Below are 24086 nucleotides of genomic sequence, written 5' to 3' on the forward strand. Positions count from 1 at the left end.
CGATCCCTAAAATACCTTGGATGATGGTGGGAGTGGATTGGCTGAACTTTGGGTTGTTAGGAGGGCAGATTTTAAAAGGCTATGCTGGAGTCCTCCTTATTGTGGGATGCAGGTGGTGCTGGGTTCTTGGTCTCCCGGCCAGTGCAGGCACAGACCCAATGATGGATTCTCTCTGTCACTGGAGGGTCTGCCAGTCAAGGGAAGAGGAGCTTCATCAGGATGAAGAACGTAACTTTTCAGCCATGGTTATCCTCAAGACCCCATGCTAAGTTGTAGAAGGGTTGAGATCTGGGACCGGGAGGGAGGGAGGGTACATGTACCAGCGAGATCGAAGATGTCGGAACCATGGATTGTCAGAGTCAGAAGGGTCCTCAGAGGCCATTCGAGCCAACCTGTACTGCAATAAGAATCTAAAGTCTTGTACCAGAAACCAGCTTTTGCATGAAGACCTCCAGGGAGGGACTTCCTGGACCCAGGAAGTGGCTGTGGTTCACTTATTCAGTCATGACAGACTCTGGGTTTTCTTGGCAAAGACACTGGAGAAGTTAGCCATTTCCTCCTCCAGTGGATTGGGGTAAACAGAGGTAACATAGCTAGAAAGTATCTGAGGCTGGATCTGAACTTGGGTCTTCCTGACTCCAGGCTCAGTGCTCTCTCCATCTGGACTCAGGAACACTTGCTAGCTTGTGTGACCCTGGGCAAGTTACTGAACCCATTTGCCTCAGTTTCCTCATCTGTACAACGGGGATAATAATAGCACCTACCTTCCAGGGTGGTTGTGGAGATCAAATGGGATCACAATTGTAAAGCAGAGTCTGGCACATAGTAGGTGCCCTATCAATAATAGCTTTATTATGACGATGATGATGATGATATGAGATAATAATTGTAAAGCAGAGTCTGGCACATAGTAGGTGCCCTATCAATAATAGCTTTATTATGACGATGATGATGATGATATGAGATAATAATTGTAAAGCACCGTCTGGCACATAGTAGGTGCCCTATCAATAATAGCTTTATTATGACAATGATGATGATGATATGAGATAATAATTGTAAAGCAGAGTCTGGCACATAGTAGGTGCCCTATCAATAATAGCTTTATTATGACAATGATGATGATGATATGAGATAATAATTGTAAAGCAGAGTCTGGCACATAGTAGGTGCCCTATCAATAATAGCTTTATTATGACGATGATGATGATGATATGAGATAATAATTGTAAAGCACCGTCTGGCACATAGTAGGTGCCCTACAAATATTAGCTTTATTATTACAATGATGATGATGATATGAGATGATAATTATAAACTGCTTAGCGCAGTGCCTGGAACATAGTAAGCATCTATAAATATTAGGTATTATTTTATTATTACTATTACCACCCAAGGAAGCCTGTTCTACTTTTGAACAGTTTGAGTTAAGGCTGGATTTTTTTTCCCTTACATCAACTCTAAAATTTCCCCTTTGCAACTTCCATTCTTCACTTCTACTTCTGCCCTCAGAGACCAGGCAGACCAAGGCTTTTCCCTCTCCCAGGAACAACCTTAGAACATTGGGAACAATGGTCATATCCCCTCTTAAGTCTTCTCTTCTCCAAACTGAACATTCTCAGTTCCTCCCAGGGCTCAGCTGCGAGTCCCCCTCACTGGTTATAGGAGCAGGATGGGAGAGGAAGAGAATCAGTGAAGAAATTCCTGAGGAAATTAGTGTCCATCATCTCATTGGTACTGCTCCGTGATCCTGATCCAGAGGGACAATGTAGGAGATTTGGTACTGAAGCAGAATGGGGGGTTTATTCTCATCACATTCTCTCTCTGTGTCTCTGTCTCTCTCTCCTCTCTCCTCTTTCCCCTTCTCTCTTCTTTCTTTCTTCCATCCTTTCTTTTCTTTTCTTTCTCTCTCCTCTCTCCTTTTTTCCTTTCCCCCCTTTCTCATCATTTCCCCTTCCCTTGTCCTCTTCTTCCCTCCGGTCCTCCTCTTCTCTCTCTCTTTCTTTCTCTTTCTCTTTCTCTTTCTCTCTCTCTCTCTCTCTCTCTCTCTCTCTCTCTCTCTCTCTCTCTCTCTCTCCCTCCCCCTCTCTCTCTCCCTCTCTCTCTCTCCTCTCTCTCTTTCTCCCCCTCCCTCCTCCTCTCTCTCCCCTCCCTCTCTCTTCCCCCCCTCCTTCTCTCTCTCCCTTTTTTCCTTTTTCTCTTGCTTTTTCCTCTCCCCTTGCCTTGTCTTCCTCTCCTTCCCTCCTGTCCTCTTCTCTCTTCTCCCCTCTTCTCTGTCTCTGTCTCTCTCTTTCCTCTCCAACATACACCCAGGAGAAAAGAGGGGAGCAGCTGGTCTCTGACAGAGCTAGCTCCCCAGAGGCTCCAAAGGGAAGTGTGGTTTCCCTTCCCACCCAGGCATCCAGACACAAGGGAATCTGACTTCTCTCCCACGCCTTTCCTCCTCTGCTATTTCTCTAGCTATCATGGTGCCACCTCCTTGTCCTTAAAGAAGCCCGTTACAGACAGCTTCAAACATGGTTTCATTCCTTTCCTTCTACCCCCTTCCTCCCCAGACACATACATTTTTTTCATGCCCTTCCCTATTCTTTCCCTGACAGGAGACTAAAAGAACATTGGGCTTTACCCATGATCCCATTGACTCAATTACAGAGCCCAGCTGAGTACTCATAGCCATTTCTAGACCAGAGGCCGGTGGTCCCTCCACGACCCACTGCTGCTTCTTCTACATCTTCTGGCTGGGTTGTCCCCTTAGGACCCACCAAGGCCCCAGCTTTGTGGCTGAGGAAGTCCTTCCTGCTCTTAGCCAAGCCAAGCTCCCTATAGTCAAGGGAAGCCAGATTGACCCAGTACTAGGCACAAACCCCATATCTTCCTCACTCCTAGTCCAGTGCTCACTCCATCAGAACACAGCTGCTCCTGGTGACACGCCCTCAACACCCCTTAAGGCTGGAGTACCAAGCCCCAAGGGAGAGCCAGCTAAGGAAGTGACCCCCTCTCCAGGATCAGCCAAGGCCATGCATCTCTTCTTTCCTCCTTTCCAGAGCAAGAAGGGGGCAGCTGACAAGAGTAAGGAAAAGTCCATTCTAGACCCAGCTCCCACAAAGAACTCACTGGGTGACCTTGAGTAAGCCCCTTCCTCTCTCTGGGACTCAGTTTCCTCTCCCATAACATGGAAGTGTTGGACTAAATGGTCCCCTTCCTGTCCTGACATTCCATAATTCCATGATTCATCAGGGATCTTTTTCCCCTCTCCCTTCCCCCTCCCATTAATAAGTTTCTTTTCAAAGGGCAAACCAGCCCCCCGGAGAAATGGCAATCAGAGCTGGGATCTCTGGCCCCCACGCTCCAGAGCCCAGGCTCCCCTCAGACCTCTCCCAGCTCTGTGGTTTAGCAAATATTTCTCAGCATTGGAGAGGAGGCCTCCTCCCCTTCTTAGCGGTGGCAAGAAATGCTTGGGATTCCTGAGTTAAGAGGGACTCAGGGCCATTCTTTTTGCTCAGCTGAAGGACAAGGCAAAGAGGAAAAGTGGAACCCTCCCCCATTCCTAGCAGCTTCCCTCCTGCCTCATTCCCAGGGTCCCAGCACCCACTGCCCCAGGGCTCTCTACCCGTCTAGCCAAGCCCATTCTGCTTTGCTCAGTCCAACAAAGACACTAAGTAAGTGCCTGTGGTGTCCCGGATTCCAGGGAATTAGCCCTGGAAAGAGTGCTAGACTTGGAATTGGAAGACCCAGGTTCAGTCCTGGCCCTGTCATTAACAACCTGTGTGACCTTGGGCAAATCACTTCAATTCCCTGGACCTCTGTTTCCCCATCTGCAAAAATGAAGGGGCTCTAAATGGCTTCTAAAGTCTCTTCCTGCTCTAGGTCTCAGACCCTAATAATGAAAGGCACTGGAGGGAGGGGGAAGGAGGGCTGTGTTGAAAGTTGGTGGGAAAGACAAGCAGAGGACTAAGAAAGGTCAGAACAGAAGGTCAAACAGGATGTCGAGAAGGCATACAACAAGAAAAAAAAATATTCTAAGAAAACTGAGGCTAAGAGAGAGGGGCTGGAGGCTGGGGAGGGGCTGGGGGAAGATCACCTTGGAGGGAGAGGCTTCAAAGGTGGGAAGCAACAGTCTGGCTTGGCAGGGACTGAGCCACCTTGTACCTGTGGGTTAGGAGCCAATCCAGAGAATGTAAACTCATGGAGGGCAGGGACTGTGACGCTTCTCTGTCTGCATCTCCACAGCCCAGGCTGGTGCCTGGCACATAACCGTTGTTCAGTTGTTCAGTAATGCCCGACTCTTTGTGCCCCATGGATCGTGGGGTTTTCTTGGCAAAGATACTAGAGTGATTTACCATTTCCTTCTCCAGAGGTTAAGTGATTTGCCCAGGGTCTTACAGCTAGTGTCTGAGGTCAGATTTGAACTCAGGTCTTCCTGACTCCAGGCCCAGCACTCTAGCCACAGAGCCATCTAGCTGACTTCTGTCACATAATGGGCACCATTAAATACTTGATGGTTGATTGATCAAGAGCTGAAAATGAGGCCAGAAAGACAAAGCAATCTTGCCCAGCCCCGGAGCTCCCAAAGTGAAAGACAGGCCCCAAAGGGGAGTTTCTTCGATTGAAAGGTTGGCCCTCAATGTCCCCTGGTCCCTCACTCCTAGTTTGTAGGGGCAGATTTTTCATTTTCTTTTTGTCCAATCCTGTGATTTCCTAAGTGTAGTAAACTAGAGTCATCCATGTGGATCCAGGCGCACCTTCTCGGCAACTGACCACGTACCTGGGGGCGCTGGAAGGTAAAGCATGTGGAGACAGGATTTAGATCCAGACCTTCCTCACCCTCACCCAGAGGCTGGCCTTCCGTTCTGCTCTGTTCTCCACACTGCTGCATGGACCATGGTCTCCACATTCCTTGCTGTTACTCAGCCTACCCCCTCTTTTTTTTCCACCTCCCTTCTTTCCTCTTCCCCCAAATACTTCTTTCCATCTCCCCATCTCCCCATTTCCCTCTCTTTCCCAATCTCCCAATCCTCCTCTGCCTCCTATTTCCCACTTCCCATTTCTTTCTCTCCTCCCCCCAATATTTTCTCTGCCTTCTCTGCCCGAGCCCTCTTCTTTCTCTTAACTTTTCTCCGCATTTCCCTCCCTTCCCTCTTCGCCCCATCAATTGCCATTTATTTATTTGTTTTTGTTTGTTTATCATTTGTTAAGCGCATACTATGTGCCAGGCACTGAACTATGCTTTGGGGAGTTTCTTTTTGGCCTGGGTTTAGGATTACATTTCTATAGGGAAATGCTGGTGAGGAAAATCCTCTACCCATGAAAACAGCATCTACCTTACTATTAATAATCTTTGATAATTACCTAGGGACCAGAGAGGTTAGTTAACTTGCCTAGCATCAGAGGGGCAGGCAGCTAGGTAGCCCACTGGATAAGCACCAGATCTGGAGTTAGGAAGACTTATATTCTTGAGTTCAAATCTGGCCCCAGACACTTCTTAGCAGTGTGACCCTGAGCAAGTCATGTCACCCTGTTTGCCTCAGTTTCCTCATCTGCAAAATGATCTGGAGAAGGAAGTGGCAAACCACTCCAGTGTCTTTGCCAAGAAAACTTCAAATGGGGTCACAAAGAGTCAGACGTGGCTGAAAATGTCTCAACAGCACCAACAATTAGCACTATACAGCCAGTTTGTGTCAGAGGAAAGACTTAAACCTAGGTCTTCTTATCTCTGAGACCTGCTTACTGTCCACTACACCAGACTTTCTTTCGGGCACTAAGGATACATAGGAAAAAATGAAAGTCTCTACCCTCAAGGTGCCATCTTGCCCTCCTGATAGCCTTCTCTTTCCCATATCTCCATCCACCAGCTGCCTCCTTTTCCAAGTCTCCCCAATCACTTTTCTCTCCCAGGCTCTTTCTGTCTCCAGCATCCTTTTCCTCATCCAGGCTTTCCCCTTCCCCTCCTCCTTTCCCTGGCTGCTTCCCTGTGTGGCCTCAGGCCTCTGCCCTTCCTGCCTTCATGGATTTCAGAACACACTCTCCTTTTACTCAGCTCCACAAGAAGAACTTCATCCCTATCTCTGATGCTCTCAGTTAATGCTATGTTCCATGGAGATGTTAAAGACTGACTTCTCTGCTGCCATGTCAAAGAAGCCTTCGATTCTTGTGTGGGGAAGAGCTACAGCCAGTCATTCCTCTGGAGTCCTAGGGCTTGGGTTCAAATTCTGCCTCCTCATTGTATGAAAGTGGCCAAGTCACTTGCCTTCCCCACCCAAATGAAGTGAACTGCCTCATGTAGTAGTGTGTACTCCCGTGTTAGTGGTGTGGGAACAGGGCCTAGATGGAAGAGAGTTTGGCCATCTCCAAGCTGCTTTGATTTCCCAGAGTCCTGTGCTCTAAGATCAGGGATACATTTAATCACATCCCTTTGAGATCACGGTTTTGTGGCAGCTGCAGCATCCCAGGCATGTAGAGACCAGTGGGAGTGATTCAAGTTTCCTCTCTTGTATTCAGAGATTGCTCAACAGGTTATTAATGGGAAGTGAGGGATGTCTGGGATCATCCCTAGATGAGGCTGTCATCCCTTAGGTATCTCAGAGTAAACATGTCCCAAACAGGACTCATTCTTTCTCTGCCCCACATACCCCCAACCCTTCCCAGCTTTACTTCCATCATACTTCTGCAAGTCAGCCAGGACTGAGCCCTCAGACTCATTCCTCACCAACCCCCTCCCCCACTTCCAATCAGTGGTCCAATATCTCCCCAACATTTCTCTGCATACTTCCCCTTCTCTCCCCTCCCACCACAAACACCCTAATTTATTACCTCTCTCCTGGACTGTGACGACAGCTTCCTATTCAGCCCCCTTACATCCAGCTTCTCATCTCTCCAATTCATACTCCACCCATCTGCCAAAATGCCATTCCTAAAGCTGAGCTCTAACCATGTTACTCCCTGTTCCAGAAGTATCTGTGGCTCCCTCTTGATTTGGATAAATAAAAACTCCTCTGGTTGGCACTAAGAGACCTTCACCAACCTACATTTTCAGCTTGATTATACATTATTCCAGCCCACCTTTCAAGGCTGACTACTCAGTCCAACAGTCTCTATGTTCCAGCCAAACTGGTCTAATTGTCATTCCCCATAAATGACACTCACTTCCCATCTCCAAGACTTTGCATCAGGTGGGCCCCTATGCTTGGAATGTCGTTACCTCTACCTTTTAGATTCCCTGGCTTCCTTCAAGGGTCAGTTCAAACATAATCTTTTCTACCTCATAGGTCTCTCCTCTTCCCTCAATTCTCTCTTTTCCCCTCCAAAACTTGTTTGTATTGAATATATATTTATATGTATGTATGTATAACATATATGTATCATCTGTCTATACACATGTATTTGTGTGTGTGTGTGTGTGTGTGTGTGTGTGTGTGTGTGTGTGGTTTTTACTTCTCTTTGTATCTGTTCTCTCCAAGCAGAATAGAAGCTACTGGAGGACAGGGACTGCTTCATTTTTGTCTGTTTTCCCAACATCTCCCTAAGAATTCCTGCACTCAACAAGCATTGGGGTACCTGTTCACCCTCTACACCAAGATGCCTCACTGTAATTATCACTGGCAGAATAAGCCCAGAGGTGATAGGTACCATAGCTTAGTGGATGACTTGGGTTCAAGTCCTCACTGCACAGGTCACTCGGTGCCCCTAAGTTAAGTCTTTAAGACTCTCAAATTTCCAGCCTCAGACACAACTAGCTGTGTGACCCTGGGCAAGTCATTTAACCCTGATTGTCTCAAAAAAAAAAAGGCTCAAATTACAAAACAGATGCCCATCTGTATTGGAAGCTCCTTCACTATTGAAATCATGGGTCTGTGGTTTCAAAAATAAAATGGGTAACAAACACATGAAACCATTATCCAATCGCTCATATTAGCCTTTTATTTTGACTTAGGCTAGCAGATCCTGTCCTGGACAGCTGACTGAGGAAACTGGGAGTGAGCCTCCCAACAGGTAAATCTGGAGAAGGGGGCAGGAAGGAAGGAGGGAGATCTGAGGGAGGACAGGCTTGACTGGGGAGGGCCTGGGCAGCTGGCAGCACACTGTGCACACAGCTGGAGGACGAGGCTGGCTGAGCCTGGCCAAGTCACTGACCACCCCGGGCCTTCGTTCCTCATTTGTAAAATCAGATGATCTCCAACATCCCTTTCCGAGTTAGGAATTAGGGTCAGGTCTATGGTCTTCTGATCTATTGTTTAAGCCTCTCATTTTCGAGATGAGGAAACTGGAGCTCAGAAAGGGAAAGTTGAGCATATCAAAGGTTTTAGGACAAGGAGAGATGCTACAAATCCTTTAATCTAGCTCTCACGTTTGTAGACGAGAAAGCTAGAGTCCATGAGGCTAGTTAAGTGACTAGCTCAAGGTCACCCAGTCAATCAGTAAACATTTATCAAGGACTCATTGAGTGGCATTGGGCATACAAAGACAAAGTGAGGACAGTCCCTGCCCTCAAGATACTTACATTCTACAGGAAGACAACAGGCCAGCAGATGCAAAGTGACTCAGGAGGGCCAGGGAGGCTGGCTCCAAGTCCCACCTTCTGGGCTTCACTATATCTCACACTCCTCTTCTCCCGGACAATCTTCACAGCTGATGGGAGAAATATTATCACCTCTGTGCTCACTGTGCAAAAAGGAAAACAATGGACAATTGTAAACTTTGAGATCAGAGACTTGCTGAGTCTTATTCATCTCTTCGCACTCCCCCTCTCTGCCTGATCCCGGCCAGTTCTGGCTCCGAGTGAATGAGTGAGTGAGTGCAAGGAATAGGAGGCGGTCAGTTCGTAGGAATGACAGAACGTCGAGTGGGAAGGAAACGAGGGAGAAGGGGAGAAGATTAGCCAGTTCAACAAGCACTTATTGAGCGCCTACTGTCTGCCAGGCGCTGGGGGGCTGAGAGGACAAAAGTGAAAAGCAGCCCCTGGCATTGAGAAGTTGCTAGTCTTGGGGTCTTGGGGCCAGAAAGAGAACAATACATGGGGGGGTGGGCTAGGGGGAGCATATAGGAAACATTCCCAGAATCAATGCAGAATGATCAGCAGGGAGATCAGTGACAGACAGCTGGTTCCTTTAGGGACTGATCGACTCCTGGAAGGAAACTCAAGATTCCATGAGGCAGAGGTGAGGAGCATTCTGGGCGTGAAGAAGAGATTATGCAAAGACTTGAAGGTAGGAGATGGAGGTGGGGTCTATGGAGAATGACTGAGATGTCAGGTCTGGGGGGGCGGAGCTCTGAACTGGGGATGTCAGAGCTGGGAGGGGCCTTATTCAGTAATCATTTATTTAGCATTTACTATGTATGTGCCAGGTACACTATGTTAGGCATGGGAGATACAAAAGGGTGAGGGGTGGAAAACCCCCACAATCCCGGCCTCCAAGAAGTTTGCATTCTAATGTGGGAGACAATATCAAAACAAGCCTACAAACATTTATTAAGCGCCTAGATGCCTCAGCGTATAGAGAGTGCCGGAAAATTCATCTTTCTGAGTTCAAATCTGGCCTCAGACACTCACGGGCTGTGTGGCAAATCACTTAACCCTGTTTGTCTCAGTTTCCCCATCTGTGAAATGAACTGGAGAAGGAAATGGCAAACCAGTCCAGGATCCTTAACAAGAAAACCCCAAATGGGGGTCGATAAGAGTCAGACCTGACTGAATAAAAACACGTGCTAGGCAATTCACTAAACTCTATAGATGCAAGGAAAGTCAAAAAACAAATCAAACAAACAAACAAACAAAAAACCAGTCCCTGTCCTCAAGGAGCTGATAGTCTATGGTGGGAGAGACAACATGCAAACAAGATGATAGGCAGGAGAAATTGGACATTTTCTCTGGGAATGCAACTATGGACGTACAAGATAAATAGGAGATACTCTCAGAGGGAATATCAGAGCTGGAGAGAAATCTTATCTAGTCCAACCTTATCATTTTCTGGATTTTTAAAAGCTTCCATGGTTGCCCTCTGTTCAAAATACCATTTACATCTGGCACTCTGAGGAGAAGGTCTCTACAACCCATTCCTTCCCCAGAATGTTCTCAAAGAAGAAGCAAATTCCCTTTCCAGGCCTCTGGGGCTGCCTCCAGGGATGGCCAGAGGCAAGGCAGTAAACCACACAGTTTCTCACGTTTTTCCCTAGCTATTGAGAGGCCTATTCACTGAAGTGAGTACCTCTAAGTGAGTACGTGAAAAGGCCTTAGACTAAAAGTGCCAGGGTCTCCCATTACATCCTGGGCCATCTCCAGTCATCCTGGTGAATATCAGGCCACTGGGCCCAGATGGCTCTGGAGGAGAAAGTGAGGCTGGTGACCGTGCACAGCCCTCCCTCACTCAAATCAAAGTCAACTTCAAGTCATGTCATCATTGCCCTAATGTCATCGTCCTCTTTAAAAACAAAGGACAAACACAACAACAACAGCTATTTAAGCCAGAAACTCAGGTGCCCTGGATTTCCATGGTGGGAGGCAGGGAGCCCACTCCACACCACTGAGACATCTACACTTTCCCATCCAGGGAACAATTAGAATCTATTGTTCCACTGGGGGTCCAAGTCCTTCCCTTTCTTTGTTTCTAAACTAATCAAATAACCCCAATCCACAGGTATTTGTTAAAGCCAAACCACTTTCTTTTTTTTATTATTTTATTTTAATTTATTAATTTTTTTTTAATTTTTAGTATACAACATTCAGTTCTACATAATTTTGAGTTCCAGATTTTCTTCCCTCCCTTCCCTCCTCCCTCCCCAAGATGGCATGGAGTCCCATATAGCTTCCATGTATAACTTCGCATTGAATTAATTTACGCACTAGTCAAGTTATGGAGAAGAACCGTGATCAATGAAATGAATCATGCGAAAGAAGAAACAGAACAAAAAAAAAAGCCAACCCAAAAACAAAAGAGAGAAAAAAAAAAAGGGGGGGGAGGCTAGCATGAAGTGTGCCTCAATCTGCATTCAAACTTCATAGTTCTTTCTCTGGATGTAGATAGCATTCTCCATCGTGAGTCCTTTGGAGTTGTCCTTGCACCTTGTGTTGCTGAGAAGAGCGAAGTCCGTCAGGGTTGGTCCTCACAGAATCCATATATCTGTGGTTGTGTACAACGTTCTCCTGGCTCTGCTCTGCTCACTCAGCATTATGTCCTGTAGGTTTTTCCAGGTTGTTATGAAGTCCGTATCATCCCCATTTCTTATGGCACAATAGTATTCCATTACATTCATACGCCATAGCTTGTTCAGCCATTCCCCAATTGATGGGCATCCCTTTGATTTCCAATTCTTAGCTACCACAAAAAGAGCCGCTATAAATATTTTTGTACACATGAGTCCTTTTCCCGCTTGTGTGATTTCTTTGGGATACAACCCTAGAAGTGGTATTGCTGGGTCAAAGGGTATGAACATTTTTATAGCCCTTTGGGCATAGTGCCAAACCACTTTCTAAGGAAAGTCCTTGGCCCTGGTGCTACGAAACTGTAGCGGCCAACAGTCCCTGCCCTCGAGGAGTCTCCCATCCTAGCTGAGCCAAACTTACGGCAGGAATGAGTTTCTTTAGGAAGTGATTCCTCCTTCCAACCCAGGTAAATGGAAGGGCCCTCTGCAGATACATTCTGACTGGCGAAGTTAACCGGGTGGTAGAGGTAGGGCTGGTGGTCTGTGCCTGGCAAGTGGTATATGATACTCCAGTATTTTCAAAAGGTTAAATATCCCTTTTGGTGGCTCTGTGGATAGAGTACTAGCCTTAGAATCAGGAAGACTCATCTCCATGACAGCAAATTTGGCCTCAGAAGTTTCCTAGCTGTGTGACCTAGGGCAAGTCACAGAGGATACTGGAAATGTTTTGCCATTTCCTTCTCCAGTTCATTTCACAAATGAGGAAACTGAGGCAAACAGGGTTAAGTGACTTGGCCAGGGTCACTTAGCTAGGAAGTATATGAGATGGAATTTGAATTCAGGTCCTCCTGACTCCAGGCCCAGCACTCTATCCATTGTATATAGCATAATAACAAATTATTGTCATTTTACATGTGTGGATATTGTGATGGGTCCAGGACTTGGTCCACTTGTGTATTTTCTTCCTCCAGGACTTCTCATCCTCTTTGTCTTTGCAATGGTAGTCCACAGATGTTAGAGTCAGTAGCCTCTGGCTCCTTTAGTATTTGGGGGATATTGGAGTCACTGAGGGCCGTCTATCATTCCCCACTCCTGCTTCCTGACTGATCCCAGTGCCTTGATCAGACATACCTGGGCCTTATGATGCCTTTTAAAAATGTTTCCTGTCTGCAATCTATGTGCACGCCTTCAGTATTATTTGCCCACCACTGCCCTAAGGCAATGGGTTTTTTTAAAAAATAAAGTGACAATTTCTTACTCTCATGAAGCTTGTACTCACCATCTGGATGAGTTCCTTACATTTAGTTTTAACCAGCTGAAAAAATATCTTCAATGGCTCCCTATGGCCTCTAGAGTAAAATCCAGAATCTTCATCCTGGCATTTAAAACCCTGCCTAGAATGGTTTCTATCAACTCTTCCAGTCGTATTTAATATTATTAATAAATTATATCCATTAATATTAATAAATACTATTATTTAACATTATTTCTCTCTCTCTGGTCTAGGCAATCTGCCAGCTGTTGCCCATTCAGAACATTCTCCCTCTTACCTCCATGCCTTTTCACTTCCCCCTGGTAGAACCCCACCTTCTTTCAAAGCCAGGTACCACTTTTTGAGAAGCCTTTCCTGATTTTCTCATTTGCTAGTACTTTCTTCCTCTTAAAAAGACTTCCTATGCCTTCGGTATGTACTTTGATTTGTGTGCAGGTAGAATATAAGCTCCTTGAGGGGAATTATTTTTTTTAATCTATCACCAATGCCAAGCCTAGCACCTGGCACATAGTAGGTGCTTAATAAATGCTTGTGGGATTTTATTGAGTTCCTCATCCTTTTGTCTGTAGCATTTGTCCAGTATATACCAAAGGACTATACTGCCCAGCTACATCAAATAATCTGGGCAATCAATAGAAACTTTCCATTTATCTTCTGGTATATAGTAGGTGCTTAATAAATGCTTGTGGGATTTTATTGAGTTCTTCATCCTTTTGTCTGCAATATTTTCCAGTATATACTGAAGGACTATACTGCCCAGCTACATCAAATAATCTGGGCAATCAATAGATACTTTTCATTTATCTCCTGGTATCTAGTAGGTGCTTAATAAATGCTTGTGAGTTGATTGATTTCATTATGCAACAGAATTGTTGAATCAAGTTGAATTCCAGGAATAATGGCAGATCTGGAGGGGAAATGTTTGGGGGAATGTGGAGCCCAGTTTTAAACTGGACCTCTCTGGTTGTCCCTCCTAAGCTTTTTGCCCAGTTTCACATTTCAGAAGACAGACACCCCCTCGTTTCACAGGTAGGGAAACTGAGACATTGTCCTCTTTTTTTTTTTTCCACATCTGAGTTGGAGCTTGGGTGGCTTCTGGGATTAACTATCTGGAAATAGTTGGGACGTGTTGGTTGTGGTATTCTTTATCAGACTATGGGGAACGGTGGAGGTTGGTACCTCAGAGATCATCTACCCCACTCCCTTCATTTACAGAGAAGGAAACTGTCTGGCTAGTTTCTCTTATCTGAACAAACCTGGGTTTGGGGCGTAATAGTTGACTGAATGAATGAAAAGTGGATGAATCAATGAATAAAGAAGTGATAGATTCCTAAGAACCATAAAATGCTGGAAGCAACCTTTGAGCATGGATTGTCAGACCTGGGAGGAGCCTTAGACCTTGCTGGATTTTTCAAGCCTTTCCTAACCTTCCTAGCTCCCAGACCCCCAGTCCTGCTTCCAGCCCAGCCTTCAAGGCCATCCTCCCCAGGGGCAGCTGCCAGCCTGGTACCCTGAGCCCAAGAGCCTTGGGAATACCAATGCTGCTGGCCTAGTGCCCTCAACCATCATCTTGGGAAATAGCCTCTGTGGATGCTCAACCTGGTAACAGCCATAGCCACAGCTACAGAAGACCTGGAGAAGAAAACTCCTGCTACCCAAGTCCTGGGCACTGTTGGATGGTTCAACATCAGAAATTGATAGGATTTTATTCTTGGAAATGTCATGAAAGAGGAGGCCTGACCACCTGCAATACTCTAAGGACATTGGGAGTTTTCCATCTGACTTGCAGCTGAAATCTTCCATAATAACTTTCAAATAACTTGGATGAAGTGACTTGCCCAAGGTCACACAGATAGTAAGCATCAGAGCTGGGGTTTGAGGCCAGAGCCTCTGGCTCCCCAGTCAGAGCTCACCCCACTGACCCACACTGCCTTGATTTTCTGAACAACAGTCTTGTGGCAGACTCTGGTGAGCCGTCTTCTGGGGTGGGTGAAGGGAGTTGGGGGAAGCAATTTAAGAAGGTAGTTGGATATCTGGGTGGCTTGGAAATAACCTTCATTTTTTACACTTTACTGAGAGGTACGGGCAGAGCTGCCTGCAGCTTGCCTCACGGCCCAGCCCTCTGGGATTCTGCCTGGTTTGCCCTTCCAATGTGGCCTGTGTGGTGAGAGGTTTGATAAACTACATTGCCTCAATGCTCCCGTCTAAAAAATAACTTACTTCTAATGTGGCCTGGAAGGAAAAGAGAAAACAGAAAAGGAAACCAGTAGGCCTTTTGTTTCTGCTCATTTGACTCAGAAAGCAGGCTATGGTTGGCAGACTAGCCTCTCACCACCCAACCAAATGAGTCTGCTTTCTGAACCTGGCCTGGCTCTGGCACTGTGCATTTGCCTGGGCCCAAGCCTGAGCTTGGGATGTCCTGGGAGCTCCACAGGCAGCTGGATTTGGGCCAGGAAGGGAGGTACCCACCCCCCAGCCACAGGCTGAACTCACTGTGCCCTCCTCATCCCCATGATATCATTACTTGGCACTGCACCACCTTGCCAAGCGGGCCCCAGGTGGGCCTGCCCTTCCCATCAGCCTGCCTTTAGGGAACTGACGTGGGTGGGGGAGGGAGGCTGAGGCCCTAAGCTTCTCTCTGAACCCTACTCCCTTCTGCTCCAGGACAGATTCCATGGGTTCACCCTGGGCCACACCTGATCTCCAGAAGGATCCTTATATAGCTTTCTCTCAGTGAGCTGTGAGAATGTCAGAGCTCGGAGGGACCTGAGAACATGGAATGGCAGAGTAGGTAAAGACCTCCCTTTACCACCATCACTCAGCAGCTTGTCCCCCTTCCAGGGTCTGCAGTTATCTACTGACCCCCAGCACACTCTCCTTCCTTCTCTAACAAGCTCAGTGACTGACTCATAGTCTGTCCGACTTTCATACCAGGGAACTTCAGCATATATAGATGCCCCTTGAGATACTCCAGGTGATCAGTTTACTCAGTTCCCATGACCCCTTCCTCCACTCTACCTACACCCATTCATATACATCTATGTACACAGATGTCTATATGCTTGATTTTTCTATGACATACACATGTTCCACTTCCATGTTCGTTACCTTTGAAATTAATTTCTTCATCTAATTGTGAACTTTTATGATTCCTTCTTTGCTTATGCATTATGAGCCCAGCACTTCATCCTCACTGTGACCTGTCTTCTGTCTAGCCATCAGATTCTTTCCCAGGCCCTCATCCCTCACTGGCTATACTCTTTCCCCTTCTCTATCTTGATCATTTAGGGAACCAAATCAATTCTATTCTACTCTCTGCTCTTATGTGCCTCAGTCCCTTGAACCTTGTCCTCTTCCAGATTACGCCTTGTCAGCCTTGTCAAACTCAATCTTGGATTACTTCCATGTTTCCTCACCTTTGTTCCTATTTACTTGAAGTTGAATTGGGCTAGAAGAGATCATGAAACTGTGCTGACTGGCTCCACCCTAAGTATTTGTTATCTAATCTCACCTGGGCCCTCACTGCTGCAAGGCAATTAATCTGTTCCTCCCTAGTGGATTCATTATCCCACTCTCCTGTGGGGGTTCTTTGAATCCTTCCTATCTTTCCTCCAGCCCCAGGACCCTATCCACACACCATCTCAGCCAAGGACTTCCACTTCACACAGAAAAACTGAGGCCAGTCTCCTCCTCATCTTGCATCATTCTCACATCTTTCCCCACTATCTTCTCCTTTACCACTGCCTCACGTGAAGAGGTGGCCCATCTCCTGGCCAAGGCAAACTTGGCCAAACCCTTCCTGCTCACCATTGATCTTATTCCATTCTGTCTTCTTCAGCAGATTGTCCTCTCTATCATCCTTCCTCACTCACTTATCTTTGAGAGCTCCCTATCTACGCAGTCCTTCCTTTTCTACTGCCTACAGACACATCTATGTCTCCTCCATCCTTGGAAAAGGCCCAGTTGACTTTGATGTGCCTGCTAGCTATTATCTATACCTCTCCACCATCTTGGCTAAACTACTTGAATAGGCCATCTCCAATTGGTGCTTCCATTTCCTTTCCTCTCACTCTCTTCTTAACTTGCTTTGTTTGGTTCCCAAGCCTCATCATTCAACTGAAACAACTCTCTCTAAAATTACCAATGATCTCTTCATTGACAAATCTACTGGGGAGCCCTTGGCCTCAAGACCACATGCAGCCCTCTAGGTCCTCAAGTGCAGCCTTTTGGCAGAATCCAAACAACTGGATTCCATCAAAGGGTAGCACTTGAGGACCTAGAGGGCCCCATGTGGCCTCAGGACTGCAGGTTCCCCAACCCTGTTAGTCAGTTCTCAAGTGTCATGCTTCTTGACCTCTCTGATGCCTTTCTCACTCAATGATCATATCTATGTAAATGACTAAATACCTATATACCCAGCCCTAGTCTCTCCTGAGGTATAGTTCAAATGACCTTTGGGCATCCCAAACTGGGGTCCTGTAGGTGTCTCAAACTCAACATGTCCCAAACAGAATTCATTGTCTTTCCTTCCCAAACCCACTTTTCAACTTCCCTATTACTGCTAAGGGCACCTCATCTTTTCTACCTTGGTGCCATTCTTGACTGCTCATTCACCCCACTTAGTCAACCCATTGCCAGCATCTCTCTGGCATGTCCACTTTTCTCTACTAACACAGTCACCACCCTATTTCAGGCCCTCAGGCCTAGCCTATGGCAATAGCCTTCTGGTTGGTCACTTTGTTTCAGGTCTCCCCAACCTACCCACCCACCCTTCCACCCCCTTCCAGTCTACACAGCTGCCAACCTGACTTTCCTAAAGTCACCTCTCCTACTCAATAACCTCCAATGGCTCCCTATGTATATGAATTATGTAAACTATTAAAATTTAAAATTATATTAGGACTTTGGGTTCCTCCTGTATATTCAGTCTTCTGCTTGGCATTCAAAGCTCTTCCCAACCTGGTGCCCTTCTACCTTTCCAGTCTTCTACTTTACTCCCCTCCAAAGACCCTACAATCCAGCCCTTCTGGCTTATTTGCTGCTCCTCACCCACAACACCCCATCTCCTGAGTCTGTACCTTTCCACTCACTGTCCGAGGTGTCTGGAGTGTTCTCCCCACTCACTCCCCTCTTTTGGCTTCCCCACTTTCCTGGCCTCCTTCAAGGTCCTCTTCAAACCTTACCTTCTGCAGGAAGCCTTTCAGACTTCCCTTCTACTGGTGCCTTGTCTCTGAGCCAGCCTTCCATCTGCTCTGCTATGTCTGAGTCAGTCTCATGTTTGTTTTCCCCGTTAGAAGGTATACTTCCCGAGGGCAGGGGCTTTTCTCATCTTCCTTTGTATCTCTGGCACAATGTCAGGCACATAGCAAGCACTTAATAAATGCTTTTTTAAAAAAAAAATTTTCTGAGGGGGGAAGGCAGGGCAATTGGGGTTAAGTGACTTGCACAGGTCACACAGCTAGCAAGTGTGGTAAGTGTCTGAGGCCAGATTTGAACTCAGGTCCTCCTGACTCCAGAGCCGGTACTTTACTCACTTTGCCACCTAGGTGCCCCTTAATAAATGCTTTTTGACCCACTGAGCAGAACATGGAATGCCAGAGCTGGGAGGCCCCTCAGGACACAGAACTTTAGAACATAGAATATCAGGGATGGGAGGAACCTCGCAACAGAGAACATCAGTTAGTCCTTCAGTCAAAAGTCATTCATCAAATGTTTACTATGTGTGCTAGAAAAACAAATGAAAGAATATTATATAATACATAAATTAATTATGATAAATATATAAAATAAATCAAATTAAAATATGGGGCTCTTCATAAATTTGCATATTCACAGAGTTCTTTTCACTTGCCAATGTTCTTTTTCCCACTGCAACTCTTTCCCCCAGATGTGCTCCTCCAATGTGAATGGCGTTCAATTCTGCTCCACCCCACCCCGCTTCTGTCTCTGGCTCTCTCTCCCTCCCTCCTTCCACCAACCTCCAGAAGAAACCAGGGGCAAGGACAAGGGTGAGGAACCTGCAACTTCGAGGACACATGTGGCCTTCTAGGTCACTGGGTGTGGTCCTTTGAGTCCAAGTTTTTATGAAACAAATCCTGTTATTAAGAGGATTTGTCCTGTGAAGTTTGGATTCAGTCAAAGGGCTGCACTTGAGGATCTAGAGGGCCAAATGTGGCCTGGAGTCTGCAGGTTCCCCACCCCTGACCCAAGGATAAGCCCTGTGGGAACCAGATTTCTACCAGGAACTGTTTTCTTCCCTAGGACCTGGAAGGATTAGGAGAGGCTGCTCAGCTTTCTGTCTTCTCCTCCTCCTTGGAGATACTGGATATTGCCCTGAACAGGAAGCACTGGGAAGGGCTCCTGCCTTGGCTGTGATGGCCTATGGCACTGGTTAACAAGACTGCCTGGCATCAGGCTGGCGGTTACCTTTTCCTGTGCATGTGGCTTTTGTTGTCTGGTTGCTACCCTTCTCCCCCTGACCCCCACCTGGGCTCAGTCAGCTCTGATAAGTCTCATGGTTGGTTCACTGGTTCAGGGAAAGAAGACAGGATTGGGAGTTGGAAAATCCAGGATCTTTAGCTCTGCCTCTAGTAATCTTTCACATTTAAGTTCACAGAATCATAGACTGGACCTGGAAAGGGCCTTAGAGCTCATCTAGTCAAACACCCTCAGGCGTTTAACCCTTAGAGGCCCTCAGAGGTGAAATGCCTTGCTTTGGTCACCCAATTATGGTAAATGTCCCAGTTGGGATTTGAACCTCACCTGGTCTGGTCCTGTACCCAGCATTCCTCTCATAGAGAAGTTGGTTATCCAAAAGTCGGACACTCCAAACTGGGCTCAAATACTGATCTTCCCCCCTCCCCACCCTTTGACATTTGTAGTCCTTCAGCAATGGGGGACTTGGACTAAGTGGCCTCTAAGGTCCTTTCTGGCTCTAACTTTACTGGACACAGCAAGCACTAGCTTTGTAGTCAGAGGACCTGGATTCAAATTCTGCTTCTGGTAAATGAATAAATAAAGCATTTATTTATTAAATGCTTACGACATGCAAAGCTAAGTGCAGACAATTCCCTGCTCTCAGGGGGCTCACATTCTAAAGTAAGAGACAACACAGCTACACATCACATGGTAAAATCCCATGTACAACAATAAAGCCGATGGTGAAACCTCTACTTTAATGTCATTTCCACTGATAAAATGATGTCAGTTAAGATTGTTTAAAACACCTCACAGTACTAAGGACTTTGGGGGCAAGAACTTTCCTTTCTGGGTCCTCAGTGGTGGTGGCTGTGTCACCTGCAGGAGCAGTGGCCAGGGGCTGCTTGCCAGGATAAAGGCCAAGGGTCCAGGGCTATCTCCATCAAGGTCTGAGGGGAGACTACCGTCAAGGCTGATGGTGCTTTATGATTTGCCTGTCACTTGCAGCCTCCTGTCTCTCCCTCATAATGCTGGCTGCCTTTGAGACTTGGGACCCTGATTCTTCCCTTTCTTTATTTGTAAAATGACTCAGATCCTATGATGAAGTCCCTCCCTCTCCCTGGCCTCAGTTTCTTCATCAGTAAAATGGCTTGGTTGGACTAGGTGACCAGTTCTAAGTGTATGATCCTATGACACCGGTGAGATGCCTCCCCTTCTCTCTCCGGGCCTCAGTTTCCTCTCCCTTCAGACGAAGTGGCTGGACTCCAGCTGTAACAAGTCCCTGCTCCTTCAATTCCCCCATAGACTTTCTCTGGCATTCCAGAGATCCAGCTCATGCTCTCCCCCACCTTCATATTTTTTTCCAGCCAGTCTCTCTCCCCTCCTCCTTCCTCCAACCTCCCAGCAGCCTTCCGTGGCCTGGGAGGCGGTGGGAGAAGGCAGCGCGAGGCGGATTGCCACCTGGATGCCAGCCCGCAGGTGTGCATGCCTGTGCTGCGGGGAGCATCCCACAGGCCGATGCAAAATGACAGTGCGCCCTTGTGTGTGCCCGCGCGTCCGTGTGCGCTCCTGATCTCCTGGGTGAATGTGCTGAATTGGGAAATAGCCTCGTGGGCGGGCGTGGGCGGGGCTGGGCCCGGGAATGTGGCAGGGCCCCGGGCTGCCGGAAGAAGCCGGACTTGGAGAGGTGCCTCCCCCAAGGGGCAGGTAATGACAGCAGCCCCATTTATGGGCCTTTGTGTCAACTGTGGCCTTATAAGGGCAGAAGAGCCCCGCTGGCTGGGCGGGAAGGCAGGAGGCAGGAGGAGGAGGAAGGGATGGAGGAGGAGGCGATGGAGGAGGAGGGGTTGGAGGAGGAGAGGATGAAAGAGGAGGGGATGGGATGCCCTGCCTCCAGTTCCGCTACCCTCGGACACCGCCCCCCAGCCCCGCGGCTGCTTCTGAGAAAGCCTCACGTTGCTCCCCGCCCCCCAATCGAGGGACCCAACTCCCGCTGGGAGGAAAAAACTCCTGTTCCTACACTGGCCGCCGCTCCCCTCGCCCATTGCTGCCGTCTGGAGCGCCCCCCGCCATCCCCCGCCCCCACCTCCCCATAGGGCCTGCGCCCCGACTAGTGGTCCCGAGCCTCTGGATCAGCAAGGAAGGCAGGCAGGCAGTGCGGTACAATGGTCAGCGCTCGCACGTGAGGGATTTAGAGTAGCTAGATTTAGGTGGTGCTAATCCTGACTGCCACGTGTACCTATCCACCCAGCTTTTAGAGGTGATGGGATTTTATAGCTGGGAGGCACTCTAGGCCAATCCCCTTGTTTGTAAAGGTGAGGCCTTCCTGAGGGGAAGGGAAGCTGAGGTCTGTAAAGCCCAGATTCCATCTTGGTCTGAGATTGCTAGTTCAGGGCTCCAAACCTACACCCCACTGTAGGTATAGACCTGGGAGAAACCTTGGATTTCATTGAGTATACACTGCCCTCTTCATTTTACAGAATTGGAAATTGAGGCCCAGAATGTTGGCCTGGCTTGTCCAAGGTCTTGTGTGTAGGAGGTGGCCAGAGCCACGATGGGTCAGAACCTCTGGGCAAATGCCTGGACCTCTCTGGGCAAAAGGAGGGACTCAAACTAGAGATCTCAAGGCCCCTGCCAACTCTAAAATCTTAGGATCCCATCAATGTCACCAAAAGCCACCAGGGGGTGCCTGACCCTGAGGCAGGGATGGGCTTTGTCTTTCACTAGTCCTCTCTGAAGCCCTAGCCACCATCCTCCATTCTCCATCCTCCCCCTCTTCCCACCTTTATACTTAGTCTGACAATATCAGGGATGTGTGATCCCACCCCCATGGGAATTTCCCTCCTCTGGTGAGCTTGGAGCCCTTTCAGACTTTTTTTTTTATTTTTAAATTTTTTTTATTTATTTTTTTTTCCTTTCTAACTTTCTTATCTTGTCTGGTTCTTGTCCACGTGCTTCCATAATGCCTCTGGGGACCTTCCTCAAGAAGGCTCTTCTGGAGACCCCTGCAGCCCCTCACTGACATCTTTGGCAAAGCCATTGAAACCAGAATGTCAGGGCTAAAAGGGACCTGGGAGGTCACCACAGAGGGCTATGGCTCCAATACTTGCAACTCCCAGACCAAAGTGTACCTTTATCAAGCTGCTACTCTCCAGTGTGTGCTGTCTCCCTAGCAAAATGTAAGTTCTTTGAGGACAGGACTGTCTTATTTTTATATTTGTGCTCCAATTGTCTGGTGCCTGTTATACTCCCATGCCTCTTTTTTTTTTTTTTTTAAACAGAGAAGGAAGTCGAAGGAGCCCTAGAGTCCCTATCCCTTTTTGGACAGATAAGAAAACTGAGGGAGGCCCAGGAAACAGTGCTGTTTAGTGGAGAACTAGACTCCTATTCAGGAAAGATCTGCCCTACCACTTACTAGCTATGTAACCTTGGGAAGTCATTTCTCCCCCTTGGGTCTCAGTTTCTTCATCTGTGAAATCAGAGGATTAGCCTAGATGATCACTGAGGTCCCTGCCCTCTCCAAAAGTCTGAGATCCTAAGTGACTTGCCCAGTGTCACATAAGGAGTATAAGAACCTGTTTCCAATGCTGAGCCTTCACCACCTTCCAGTGATTGTGAGTTTCCTCATCTGTAAAATGAGGGGGTTGGACCTGACAGTGCAGCACAATGAAAGCAAACAGCTTGATTCTGAGGCAGAGGGCATGAGTTTGGATCATGGCTAAGCCTTTTTTCTGCCTGGGTCACCTTGGACAGCTCAGGGGCTATCTCCTACATGAGGCCTTTCTCAGTCTCCCCAAGGTGTCAGGTATCCTCTTCACCCAGACATTACTTTGTGCATATTTGATATTTCATGTGTCTGCCTGCAAGCTTTCCCCTTCCCATAGAATGTAAATACCTCCATCATCTGAGTGACATAGTAGATACTTAATAAATGCTTGCTGACCGACTGACTCATTGAATGGATAAGAGTTCACTGAAGGCAGTGTGAGCTGGAACAACCAGGAAAGCCTCCTGGAGAACTTAGACCCTGAGGGAACCCTGCAGGGTACACACAAATGACCTGAGATCTGGAGCAGCACCCTAGAGCTGAGGACATCCCCAAAGGGATGTCGGGATGTCACACCTGTTAGAAACATGCTTGACACTGAAATTCAGATATCAAGGGAAATTTATTATTATTGAGGAATTCAAAGGAATTGGTAAACATTCCTGGCCAGGAGTGGACTCCACCCTTCTTTAGGAAGAGGGAGTGGAGTGTACAGGAGTGAGACCAACTTTATTCTGTTAGGCTGACCTAGATTGATGCATCACCAGCTCAGTACCTGCCTTCAGAGAATGGATTGGTCCGCTCCCTTCTAGGTCACAATCTTCCCTATTCGCCCCCAACATGCAACTCCTTGGCATGTTCCCCCCTCCTCAACATACATCCCATGTTCAAAAATGGTGGAAAACCCCTCCCTGTGGGTGTGTGAGGTAATATTCAATTAGCCAATTAAGCATTCGTGGTAGCCATTTGACCCAGTTCTCTCTTCAACCTTGACCGTTATCTGGCCAGTTTAGACCAGTTTTGCCTATATCCTGAAACTGAAGTTTCTGCAAAACCACAAACTCTATTCCCATTGGCTGAGAGCTCTCATCCTGGTTAATCTTTACTCCTTCATTGTTCAAGCTGACACTTAATTATTCTGTGGAACTTAACTCTTCTGTGGAAACCTAACTTTCCCTAACTTTACTCAATTAACTCTTCTGTGGAAACCTTTTACCCATCTCTCACACACCCTACTACTGGCCATTATGGCAAAGAGATGATCCCAGGCAGAGATGCAACCCCCAATCCAGACAGCCCTGGGCTCTAGTTTACCAGATTATTAGAGGGAGAGAGAAGAGCTTGGGCTAGCTGGGACTGCTTCAGTTTATTGTGACCAAAGCCTTCTTTCTAGCCTGGAGATGTTTTCTTTACCGAGAGGCAGCAGAGTATGGAGGAGTATTTAGTAGATTTGGAGTAAAGATGACACGTCTACTCCTGGAAAGGACCTCATAGGATGTTTAGTACAGCTCCTTTATTTTGCAAAGGTGGAAACTGAGGCCCAGAGACATTAAGCAGATTGCCCCAGGTCACACAGGAAAGTAGGAGACAGAGCTGGGATTCAAACTAAGGTTCTCTGACTCCCAATCCAGCAATCTTCCCACTGCACCATACTAAAGGCCTGTGCTCAAGTCATTCCCCCCCACACTTTGGATATGATTATCAACTAATTCT

General features: G+C 47.3%; 1 pseudogene; it reads left to right on the forward strand.

The window, feature by feature from the left end:
- The first annotated feature begins 314 nt into the window (after window positions 1–314).
- LOC118851366 overlaps window positions 315–24086 on the forward strand; it is a 41321-nt pseudogene continuing 17549 nt past the window's right edge.

The sequence above is a fragment of the Trichosurus vulpecula genome, chromosome 5 (assembly GCF_011100635.1).
Source record: "Trichosurus vulpecula isolate mTriVul1 chromosome 5, mTriVul1.pri, whole genome shotgun sequence".
Lineage (NCBI taxonomy): Eukaryota > Metazoa > Chordata > Mammalia > Diprotodontia > Phalangeridae > Trichosurus > Trichosurus vulpecula.